General features: G+C 36.5%; 1 pseudogene; it reads right to left on the bottom strand.

Annotated features, from left to right (window-relative positions):
* Positions 1-8,790: 8,790 nt before the first annotated feature.
* On the bottom strand, positions 8,791-8,901 carry LOC125081555 (uncharacterized; annotated as a pseudogene).
* Positions 8,902-9,580: the final 679 nt, after the last annotated feature.

Below are 9,580 nucleotides of genomic sequence, written 5' to 3' on the forward strand. Positions count from 1 at the left end.
ATGTAGTAATGAGTTTTGTTTGTTAGTGTTTTGTTGAGAATTCCTGCATTCATATTTATCTGGAATACTGACCTATAGTTTTCTTTTAGTGTTCTTATCTGACTTCGTTATCTTTGTTTTCTGTTTGTATCATTGTAAGAGTTTTTTCCAATCATCTAACGGAACAAAACATAATGGGTAAATGGTATTTGTTATTTAGCATATGCAGTTGGAACCTAATTAACATTAGATTTAGCTGGATTGATGCATAATGAATTATTGTAAAATGAAGTAAGGAACAGACCTTACTTAAGCTTTAGTAATGCTATTAGTATTTATTGAATTATGTTTTACATTTTCTAGAGGTAAATTTATTTTTGTGACAGAATGAATGAGTTTTACCACACAGAAGTACCCACAGACTGAAAATTTATAATCACTTTAAGCAGAACTAAAATGGGAGACCTAAAATTAACCTTCATCTTTACTTTGAGTTACAACATTATTACAACATTAATATTCAGTCACAGTACACTCTGTAGCCTCTTATTTGAAACGAAAAAATAAAAAAACCCTTGAAACTCAAAACAGCAATATTTTAAACAATATTAAATGAAGAATGGTGCTGTGATATAGAGAAAATATTTCACCTTTTAATTATGAACTTGATGTACAACTTAATCAAAATAAGTGATCCACCAAACCCTTTTCACATTTTTCTCTTGAATATAGGTTCTGAGTACCTTTTTTGAAATGTGGTCTTTTTTTTCCAAAATAACAAATACGAAGTTCAATTTTTTCAAGATTTATAGCACCTAGTATCTTTAAGAGTACACTTACAATTTAAATGGCTACCACAAGAAATGTATTTTTAGAAGGATGGTTTAACTAGTTGACAGGCAATTAGTCTTGAAAAAGGAGACTAATTAAACAGTTTTCTTTGTCATAAATATGTTCCCATTGTTTTGAAGAGCAGCATGTTACTGCTACTTCCATAATACATCACAAAACAAGTCAGGAAAATTAAATTATTATAGTTAGTGTGGGGGTAGTGTTAAAATACTTGCTAACTAGAACATAAAAATTAAAGTATTTTCGACTATTTTTAAAGTTGTTTTGTGAAGGGAGGGGCAAGATGGGGGAGAAGTAGGAGACTCTGTTTCACATGGTCCCCTAAAGTGAGCTAAATATCTACCGGAACACTCTGAACACCCATGAAATCAGCCTGAGGTATAAGATTATACACTTCTGGATCTCTGTGGGGACAGAAGACATCAGTGGAGAGGGTGCAACTTGCCTGCTTGCTTGGATCATGGTTGATATATTCAACCCTACTCCCCTCAACCACCACTTACTAAAATGATTAGGAGGAGGAGCACCCAACAGATGAAAATTCAGAGATTGTGCCCTCTGCCACAGAATTATTGGATATGGACATAAACAGTATGCCAGCAAGGGAATTCAGGGTAACAATTATCCAGGCAATGGCTAGGTTGGAGAAAACCATTAGAGACAACATAGACTCTCTAAGGTTGGAATTGAGAGCTGATCTGGTAGAAGTTAAAAATACTATCAATGAGATCCAATCTAACCAAAATACTTTAATAGCTAGGGTAACTGAGGCAGAAGATAGAACTAGTGATCTAGAAGACAAACTGATAGTAAAGAAGGATCAGGGGGACGCTTGGAACAAATAGCTTAGAAGCCATGAAAACAGAATTAGGGAAATAAATGATGCCATGAAACATTGCAACATCAGAATTATTGGGATCCCTGAGGGGGTGGAGAAAGGGAGAAAACTAGAAGATATAGTTGAACAAATTCTGGATGAAAATTCCCCCAATCTGGGGAACAAAACAAGTGTTCACGTTCAAGAGGCAGAAGGGACACCCCCCAAGATCTATAAATCCAGAAAGACCTCCAGACACTTAATTGTGAAATTCATGAATCATAATTTTAGACAGGAGGTCCTAAGGGCTGCCAGAGGGAAGAGATTCCTTATGTACAGAGGAAGGTCCATCAGAATAATGTCAGACCTGTCCACAGAAACCTGGCAAGCCAGAAAGGGCTAGCAAGACCTATTCAGGGCATTAAATGAGAAGAAAATGCAGCCAAGAATACTTTATCCAAGACCAGCAAGATTAAAAAGAGTATGTGACCACCAAGCCAGCACTACAAGAGATATTAAGGGAGGGTTCTGTAAAAGAAGATAGAACCCAAGAGTGACATAGAACAGAAATTTACAGAGGCAATTTGTAGAAACAAGGACGTCATAGGCAACACAATGTCAATAAAAAATGTATCTTTCAATAATCACTCTCACCATGAATGGCCTAAATGCTCCCATAAAATGGCACAAGGTTGCAGACTGGGTAAAATGACAGGACCCGTCCATATGCTGTCTACAAGAGACACATTTAGAAACTGAAGATACATCCAGACTGAAAGTGAAAGGTTGGAGAACCATCTTTCATGCCAGTGGGCCTCAAAAGAAAGCTGGGGTAGTGATTGTCATATCAGATAAATTAGATTTTAAGCTAAAGACTGTAGTCAGAGATACAGGACACTGCATCATTCTTAAAGGGTCTATCCACCAAGAAGATCTAACAATTGTGAACATTTATGCCCCCAGTGTTGGAGCAGCCAACTACATAAGCCAACTGTTAATCAAAATAAAGAGTCATATTGATATGAATACATTAATTGTAGGGGATCTTAACACAGCACTCTTGGTAATGGACACATCATCCAAGCAGAAAATCAATAAAGAAATAAGAGCTTTGGACCAGATGGACCTCATAGATACCAGAACACTCCACCCTAACACAACAGAATACTCATTCTTCTTGAGTGCACATGGAACTTTGTCCAGACTAGACCACATACTGGGTCATAAATCAGGGTTCAACTGATACCAAAAGATTGAGATTATTCCCTACATATTCTCAGACCACAATGCTTTGAAACTGGAAATAAACACAAGAAAAAGTTTGGAAGGAATTCAAACACTTGGAAGCTAAAGACCATCCTGCTCAAGAATGTTTGGATCAACCAGGAAATCAAAGAAGAGCTTAAACAATTCATGGAAACCAATGAGAATGAAGGCACATCAGTTCAAAACCTATGGGATATGGCAAAGACGGTACTAAGGGGGAAATACGTAACCATCCAAGCCCCACTCAAAAAACTTGAAAAATCCTGAATACACCAGCTCTCTTAACATCTTAAAGAACTGGAAAATCAACAAGTTAAGCCAACCCCACACACAAGAAGGGAAATAATCAAGATTAGAGCAGAGATCAATGAGTTAGAAACTAGAGATACAGTAGAACACATCAATGAAACTAGAAGATAGTTCTTTGAAAGAATCAATAAGATTGATAAACCACTGGCCAAACTAATTCAAAAGAAAAAAAGAGGACCCAAATTAATAAAATTATGAATGAAAGGGGAGAAATCACAAATAACACCAAGGAAATAAAAATAATAATCAGAAATTATTATCAACAGTTATATGCAAATATGTTAAGCAACGTAAAAGAAATGGATGCATTCCTGGAAACCTATAAACTTCCAAGACTGAAACAGGAAGAAATTGACAACCTGAATAGACCGATATCTAGTAACAAGATTGAAGCAGTGATCAAAAACCTCCCAGGGGCGCCTGGGTGGCTCAGTGGGTTAAGCTGCTGCCTTCGACTCAGGTCATGATCTCAGGTTCCTGGGATCGAGTCCCACATCGGGCTCTCTGCTCAGCAGGGAGCCTGTTTCCCTCTCTCTCTCTCTGCCTGCCTCTCTGTCTACTGTGATTTCTCTCTGTCAAATAAATAAAATCTTTAAAAAAAACAAAAAACAAAAAACCTCCCAAAAAACAAGAGCCCAGGACCGATGGATTCGCTGGGGAACTCACCCAAACATTCAAAGAAGAAATAGTACCTATTCTCCTGAAGCTGTTTCAGAAAATAAAAACTGAAGGAAAACTTCCAGACTCTCTCTATGAAACTGGCATTATCCTGATCCCTAAACCAGGCAAAGACCCCATCAAAAGGAGAATTTCGGACCAATATCCCTGATGAATATGGATGCCAAGATTCTCAACAAGATCCTAGCTAATAGGATCCAACAGTACATTAAAAAGATTATCCACCATGACCAGGTGGGATTTATCCCTGGGATGCAAGTGTGGCTCAACATTTGCAAATCAATCAATGCAATAGAACAAATCAATAAGAAAGAGAGAAGAACCACATGGTCCTCTCAATTGATGCAGAAAAAGCTTTGACAAAATACAGTATTCATTACTGATTAAAACAATTCAAAGTATAGGGATAGAGGAAACATTCCTCAACTTCATAAAATCTATGAAAAATCCACAGGGAATATCATTCTCAGTGGGGAAAGCTGACAGCCTTCCCTTTGAGATCAGGAACACGAAAAGGATGCCTCTCTTGCCACTGTTGTTCAACATAGTACTAGAAGTCCTAGCAACAGCAGTCAGACAACAAAAAGAAATAAAAGGTATTCAGATTGTCAAAGAAGAAGTCAAACTTTCTCTTCACAGATGACATGATACTTCATATGGAAAACCCAAAACACTCCACCCCCAAACTACTAAAACTCATACAGTAATTCAGTAATGTGGTAGGATGCAAAATCAATGCACAGAAGTCAGTTGCTTTCTTATACACTAACAATGGAAATATAGAAAAGAAATGAGAGGATTGATTGCATTTACTCTAGCACCAAGGACCATAAGATACCTGAGAATAAACCTAACCAAAGAGGTAGACGATCTGTACTCGAGGAACTACAGACCACTCATGAAAGAAATTGAAGAAGACACAAAAAGATGGAAGAGCATTCCATGCTCATGGATTGGAAGAATAAACATTGTTAAAATGTCTATACTGCCCAGAGCAATCTATACTTTTCAGTGCCATCCCGATCAAAATTCTACCGGCATTTTTCAAAGTGCCAGAACAAACAATCCTAAAATTTGTATGGAGCCAGAAGAGACCCCAAATTGTTAAGGAAATGTTGAAAAAGAAAAACAAAACTGAGGGAGGGCATCACTTTGCCTGATTTCAAGCTTTACTACAAAGCTGTGATCACCAATGTAGCATGGTACTGGCACAAAAACAGACACATAGACCAGTGGAACAGAGTAGAGAGCTCAGATATGGACTCTCAAATCTATGGTCAAATAATCTGCGACAAAGCAGGAAAAAATACCCAGTGGAAAAAAAGAAAGTCTCTTCAGTAAATGGTGCTGGGAAAATTGGACAGCTATGCATAGAAGAATGAAACTTGACCATTCTCTTACACCATATACAAAGATAAACTCAAAATGGATAAAAGACCTCAACATGAGGCAGGAATCTATCAAAATCCTAGAGGAGAACTTAAGCAGTAACTTCTTTCACATCTGCCACAGCAACTTCTTTCAAGACACGTCTCCAAAGGCAAAGGAAACAAAAACGAAAATGAACTTTGGGACTTCCTCAAGATCAAAAGCTTCTGCACAGCAAAGGAAGCAGTCAACAACACAAAGAGGCAACCTACAGAATGGAAGAAGATATTCACAAATGGCACTATAGACAAAGGGCTGGTATCCAAGATCTATAAAGAATGCTTCACACTCAGTACTCAAAAAACAGATAATGATGTCAAAAAAGGGGCAGAAGACATGACCAGACACTTCTCCAAAGAAGATATACAAATGGCTAACAGACACATGAACAAATGTTCATCATAATTAGCTATAAGGGAGATGCAAATCAAAACCACAATGAGATACCATCTTATACCAGTTAGAATGGCCAAAATTAACAAGACAGTAAACAACAAGTGTTGGAGAGGATGTGGAGAAAGGGGAACCCTCTTACACCATAGGTGGGAATGCAAGTTGGTGTAGCCACTTTGGAAAACAGTGTGTAGATTTCCTTAAGAAATTAAAAATAGAGATACCCTAGGACCCTGCAATTGCATTACTGGGTATTTACCCCAAAGACACTGATATAGTGAAAAGAAGGGCCATATCTACCCCAATGTTCATAGCACCAATGGCCACAGTCGCCAAACTGTGGAAAGAATTAAGATGCCCTTCAACAGACAAATGGATAATGAAGATATGGTCCATATATACAATGGAGTATTATGTCTCCATCAGAAAGGATGAATACCCAACTTTTGTATCAACATGGACGGGACTAGAAGAGATTATACTAAGTGAAATAAGACAAGCAGAGAAAGTCAATTATCATATGGTTTCACTTACTTGTGAAGCATAAGGAATAACACGGAAGACATTGGGAGATGGAGAGAAGTGAGTGGGGGGAAATTGGAGGGGGATACAAATCATGAGAGACTATGTACTCTGAGAAACAAACTGAGGGTTTTGGAGGGGAGGGAGGTGGGGGGTTGGGTGAGACTGGTAGTGGGTATTGTGGAAGGCACATATTGCATGGAGTACCGGGTGTAGTGCATAAACAATGAATCTTGGAACATTGAAAATATTAAATTAAAAAAATTAAAGTGTTTTCATTTTGCAGAACTTCAGACATTTTGGAGAGAAGAATCCCATAGTGAGCAAAATATTTTAAAATCTTTGTGCCTCTGAACTTATACATTCAAACATTTGTGATATTATAAGTGTTTTAAAAATTGTTTAAAAAATATTGTAACAGTGCAGTATATGATACATAGAATATACAAAACATGTTAATTGACTTTCTGTTATTGGTATGGCTTCTGGTCAACAGTAGGCCATTGGTAGTTATGTTTTGGGGGAGTCAAAGTTATCTGGATTTTTGGCGGCATCAGCTTTTGGCTCCCCTAATCCTTGCATTGTTGAAGGGCTAACTAGATCTACTTTGAGTCAGTCTGTGCTCTGGGCAACAGAATCTCAAAACAACATTTAATTTTGAAAATCTTTCTGAATTTGAGGGTTACCAATAGTTGCTGTATGTTTAGAGAGTTTTAATTTTATTACTTTTGACTTTCTCTGAAGATAAGAAATAACGTTAATGATGTTAAAGGGACGTGACCTTGGGAGACTTACTTTAATAAACATATATAAAAAAAACATAACAAGTGTTCCAAATGTAAATTGCTACTTCAATAGTATTTAAGGGTGAAGTACTTTATATTCTGAAATAATTTGCATGGCAGTTTATGCTCTTTATAGGTTTACATATAATTATAGCTTAAAGAAAGTTTATTTTATCCATATTGCCTCATGTTATCCTTATTAGGTAGGCTTTTTTTTTTTTTAATTTTCATCGTATAAGGAAGGAAACTGTTTGTGAAGAGGTAAAATAATTTGCCAAAATTCACATAAGACAGAATATTGAAACTAGATGTATCTAGTTTACTACTTTGCTATAGAAAGTGTGGTCCATACACTAGCAGCTTTGGCATAATTTTGTTGGAAAGGCAAGTCCATACTTCAGATCTATTGATTCATAATGTGCATTTTAACAAGATGTCCATGTGATTCTTTTGCATATTAAAATTTGAGAAGTACTGCTTAAATATCTGTCACATTTGTTCTAAATGTAGATTTTAATATTATTCAGATATGGTGAGGCCCACAGATCATGAGACCGTTGCCTTTTGAAAAGATAGTTTGTTACTCATAGTTCCCAAGGGGAGGTAACATACCTGCCATACAGGGGACCACACAGAGAAGCACTAAGGTCATTCAGGAGGCATAGGAAAATGAGGGGAAAATATGGACAAGAACCGTTATTGTGGTTTCCTTAGGAAAAGCAAGGGAGGCAGGATAAGCAGGATTAGGGTTGGCTTATATGAGTAATGTCAGTGGGATCCCAGTATAGAGGCTGTCTCTAGTTGTCTGGTACCCGGCCCTGGGGTGAATAGTGGTTTAGAGTATAAGAACCCTCTAAAGGAGTTGCGGGTATGACCTCAGAATTGGTTATTTTGCTTAGAAAGCCATGTTCCAAGGTGAATCTTTTACTATTTCTCGGAATTAATTTAGCTCTGGGAGGGGTAGTCTCTTTAGGGTCAGCAAGACCCCAAGATGTGAAGGCCTCAGAAAAACAGAAAATAAAAAGGGATGATTATTGTATTTTCTCATTATGAAAAAAATGGAGATGCATTTACTGCAAGGTTAATAAAAAGACTGAGTAAGCCTGTCCAACTATCCCTTGGAATTTCCAAGGGTCTGGCTGGGCAGATTAAATCCATTTACATTATAGTTACCACTGTGAGCACTGCCTGGAGGTAGCTCTCCACTCTGGTTTATTTCTTTATGCATGGAAATTGTTCTAATTCCAGTGACTGCCAGCCACTTCCAGGGGCCCAGCAGCAATTCCAGAAATAACCCCATGAATTGGCATCTGTTTCACTGGCTCAATACTAGAATTTGGGTGTAGAAAATACTGAAGGCAGAGAACTTATCCTCACTTACTTGGTTTGTCCCCTTCTTGCTTCAAGCCTACCAGTCCTCACCAAAAGATAAAAACTAAGAAGCTTTTGGGTCATCCCTATTTGAGGATGTGGGAGATGAATAGAATGCAATTGCCAATCACGTTATATATATCAGAATTAATGAGGATGGGGGAAACTATAGAGTCACATGGCTTCAGCTAAAGAAAAATAGCAATGTTATCCAGTTTTTGAGTACCTACTATTATGGTAGGTACTACAGTGATGTTAATCTATTTATTCTTAACATATAATTGTGAAAATTGAGGCTGGAAGAGATTTAGTAATTTGACCAAAATTATTACATGTTGACAAGTGTGTTAAATATCATGTCCATCTGACTTAAAAGTCCATGCATTTCCTGTAGGCACATCTTTATGTCACAAAGTGGATGGCATTGCTTAAACAGTATGTATTATAAGAATTTTTCTATCCTTATTAAGGAAAGTGCTGATCTCTCTGTTCATGGATTCCTTATGTTAGCATGAATAAGAGATAGAATAATTTCCTGATTCCTCTGAAATGGCTAGAGTTTACATTTTTTTTAGATCAGTATACTTTACTTTTGTCATATTCAAAGCTAAATTATCAACTTAGAATGTTTCCAGGACTGCCTTTGCTTGGCTCATCTAGGTTGATATATCTATGATATAATTTAGAAATAACATTTAAATCAGGACAAAAGGAATTACTGTGGAGATGTCTAAATATGGGAGAGAGGAGTTTATGTGTACTGGTAAAGTAATACTTTAAATTTTCATCACTTTTATTGAGAGATAAATTATGTATGATAAAATTAAACAGTTATACATATGATTTAATAATTTTGACAAATACATGGCTGTCATGTATGTTTGTCATATATATATATATATATATATATATATATATATATATATATCAGGCATATTGTCCTAAGCTAACATTTATCCTCTACTATGAAGAAGAATCATGTATTTTCTATGTAGGTAATATATTAATCAAGATTTTTGTATTACTTAAAACTTACACATTTCCTGTACTTCTAGCATATTTGTTACTCATAAACTTTTAGAACAACTCAGTGCCATGCCTATTTAAATTTCTCATGAAAAGGTTACTTATATGGCAGATAAAATGCATTACTGTGGATACAGAATAATAGATTACAACC

The sequence above is a fragment of the Lutra lutra genome, chromosome 11 (assembly GCF_902655055.1).
Source record: "Lutra lutra chromosome 11, mLutLut1.2, whole genome shotgun sequence".
Classification (NCBI taxonomy): domain Eukaryota; kingdom Metazoa; phylum Chordata; class Mammalia; order Carnivora; family Mustelidae; genus Lutra; species Lutra lutra.